The 3349-nt window shown below is 46.7% G+C and overlaps 1 pseudogene; it reads right to left on the bottom strand.

The window, feature by feature from the left end:
* Positions 1–953: 953 nt before the first annotated feature.
* Positions 954–2815, bottom strand: LOC114902469 (annotated as a pseudogene).
* Between the last annotated feature and the right edge of the window lie 534 nt (positions 2816–3349).

The raw sequence follows: 3349 nt of genomic DNA, 5'->3' as shown, positions 1-3349 counted from the left end.
CAAACTGTTATGTATTAAATAAATAGGTGACAATGATAAACTGCATAGCACAGGGAATACAGCCAATATTCTACGATAACTTTAAATGGAATATAATTTATAAAAATATTGAATCACTATGTTGTACACCTGAAACTAATACAATATTGTAAATCAACTATACTTCAATTTAAAAAAATGTAAGAAAGAAAAACATTACAGATATAGCTGGAAAGGGAAAAAAAAACAAGAGATAAGGAACAGATTTCCAATACACTAACTCTTTATGGTTTTTTCAGGACACTAATGATCCATCAGAGACCTCAGAGAGTTTATATGTAACTCTAAAATTCAAACAATTTGCTTTTTTCCTTTTTCCTATAATAGTACTTATGTTGTTAATCAAATACAAGATAACTCTTGCTGTAAATTTATACATTTGTCATGTTTTCTTCTGCTATGCTTAATGTTTATTGTAGGAAACAAAATTGAACATAAAACTATGTATATGTTCTGGGGACTTCCCTGGTGGTTCAGTGCATAAGACTCCAGGCTCTCAATGCAGGGGGCCTGAGTTCGATCCCTGGTCAGGGAACTAGATCCAACATGCATGCTGCAACTAAGAAGCTCACCTACCACAACTAAGAGTCCACATGCTGCAACTAAACATCCCCCAATGAAGATCCCGTGTGCTGCAACTAAGACCTGGCACAGCCAAAATAAACAAACAAAAAAAACTATGTATATGTTCTACTTGTCACAGGTTGTGAAAAGCAATTCAATTTTCTCATATTCACAATGTACTAGAGACCAAAGGAGGAGATGTAGAAGCTGGAAAAAAGGTTATGTGATGTCCTCTCATTCACATTAGCCCATTTCCTCCAGAGTCCTGTCTGTGGCTGTGCAGTATGCTCGAGTGGGGGCAATGGTCCAACACTGCCTCTGTTCTAGTTCTGGGGGAACAGAGGGGAAACTTACAAGGCAAATCTTGGCCCAGAGTGGCTGATAATAAGTAGCACTCCACCCCTGAGGTGACCCCACCAGAGAAGAGCAGGCTCAAGTGAACCTAAGGCACAAAGTATCCAAAAAGTGAAAGTGGTATTCCAACTGTCCACACCGCATAGGCTGTCACACTGAAGATGGCAAAACTGAAAAAAATTGGGAGAGGACTGAACTTTCTCCTAGAAAAGAGGGAGTATCTGTTGCCTCCTCTGGTCCCACCATCTTTATCTTTGGCATGGGAGGCAAGGGGTAGATCTTACCAGCCAGAAAGAGAACAAACATGAAGATACAGAGGACCGTTCAGTGTGTAAAAGAGGCCCCTGCTGTCAGTCAGAATCCTTGGAAGGAAAGGCAGCAAAATTGTAAAGACACTGTTGCCAGCGGTGACAATGCCATTCACCAGTTCAAAGCGTTTCTTGAAATGGTGTCTCCAAATGACCCATGAACGCTGGTAGGCAAAGGAGCTGCCACAGGCAAACATGATTCTCTAGGCAAGGTACACAGGCTCCGTGGAGCTTACAAAAGAACGGGGCATGAATCCAACAGCACCCACCATGGCTGTTTTCTGACAACCAAACACGTCTGTGAAGACGCTAATGGGCAGCACAAGGGCATCATGCCCATGGAGAGAGAACTTACCCACGCTGTCTTGAGAACCATCTTGTCATACTTCTTGGACCCGAAGGTCTTCAGCATGGATGTGAAGAGCACCCTGCAGGCGTTCTGGACGCCGAGCCACCCTCAGGGGCCTCACGAGGCTCAGGGAACTGGGCGCCCAGCAGCCCGCCAGCTCTACCTCCACGTTCTCGGCCGCCGGCGCCTCGGGGCCCTCCGAGGGTCCAGGGCCGGGCAGCAGGGCCACCTCCGTGGGCGCGGAGGCCCTGCAGGCTGCGCCTCGCTTGTCCCCCGCGCGGTGGTGGGCCCCTCCTAGGAGGGCACCACGGCCAACGTGGCCTCCTTGGGCCGGCACCAGGGGAGTGGGCGGGGCCGAGGTCCTGGCGGGCTCAGGGAGGAGCTTCCGTGTTGGGCCGCTGAGCTAGAGAGGCCGTTGTGAGGGCGGGGGAGCCCCCCTGTGGGCAGGTGGCGCCCCCTCCTGCTAGGACTCAGGCCGCCCAGTCCATAGCCCCAAACCAACTCTTTGTTTATTTATTTATTTATTTATTTTTTGCGGTACGCGGGCCTCTCACTGTTGTGGCCTCTCCGGTTGCGGAGCACAGGCTCCGGACGCGCAGGCTCAGCGGCCATGGCTCACGGGCCCAGCCGCTCCACGGCATTTGGGATCTTCCCGGACCGGGGCACGAATCCGTGTCCCCTGCATCGGCAGGCCGACTCTCAACCACTGCGCCACCAGGGAAGCCCCTGTTTTTTAATTTTTATTAATACCTTGCAAAATACCTAGACTAAATATATATAGCTACCTGTTATTTTAATCAAAGTAACTTTTAGTTTTATGAGTATTGTTTATATTTCAAATATTTGTTCAAGCCATTCAACTGTTGACTGAAAAAAAATGTACAACTTGAAAGTTGAGAATTATGTTTTATTTGGCGAATTTTCTGAGGTCTTAAGCCCAGAAGACAGCCTCCCATAAAGATCTGAGGGACAGCTCCATAAAGGTAAGAGAGGAGCCAGGTTATACAGGAGTTTTGCAACAAATGCCAGGTAATCAGAACATAAAAGATTACTGTTAATAAAAGAAAACCAGGTGTCTCAAGTTTTTTAAGTTAGCTCTTGCTTTTCTAAGTATAGGAAGATGCAAGAGTCTGGGCTCACTGAAATCATTCCTTTGATGCACACCTTGGCTATCTAAGGCCAGGATCCAGTTCTTCTCCATCCTGAGACCCCTCAGGGCACACCGTTGGGGGTGGCTGCAGTGGCTGAGGGCTTGTTGGATGGCAGCCCTTTTGTCTCCATCCTGAGTTCATTCCGGGCTCACCATCAGGGCCTGGTAGTGGCTGATGGCTGGATGGCCACAGCATCGTTTGTTTGCAGTTACAGTAGGCAACATTTTTCATCCACACAACAAATATTTCTTAAGTTCCTAAAAAAAAAAAAAAAAAAGGAGTATAAGATAAGGGACTTCCCTGGTGGTCCAGTAGTTAAGACTCCACGCTTCACTGCAGGGGGTGCAGATTCACTTCCTGGTCGGGGAACTAGGATCCTGCATGCCACGTAGTGTGGCCAAAAAAAAAAAATTGAAGTCCCTACTACCAGCCAGATAAATTTTGGGGCTCTAGGAAATAGATTACTAAAAAAATAAAATAAAATATTTTTTGAGCTCATAGAAGTAGCCTCCACTCATCTTCAGCTGCCTAACCGAATCACCCCATGTGGATCCTTCTGAGAACAGCAGAATCAATCGTGAGTA

This window comes from Monodon monoceros, unplaced genomic scaffold, assembly GCF_005190385.1.
Source record: "Monodon monoceros isolate NGI ecotype Baffin Bay Population unplaced genomic scaffold, NGI_Narwhal_1 Super_Scaffold_20, whole genome shotgun sequence".
In the NCBI taxonomy this organism is placed as follows: Eukaryota; Metazoa; Chordata; class Mammalia; order Artiodactyla; family Monodontidae; genus Monodon; species Monodon monoceros.
Note: the sequence above shows the minus strand (reverse complement) of the source record. Positions and strands in the feature narration are given on the sequence as shown.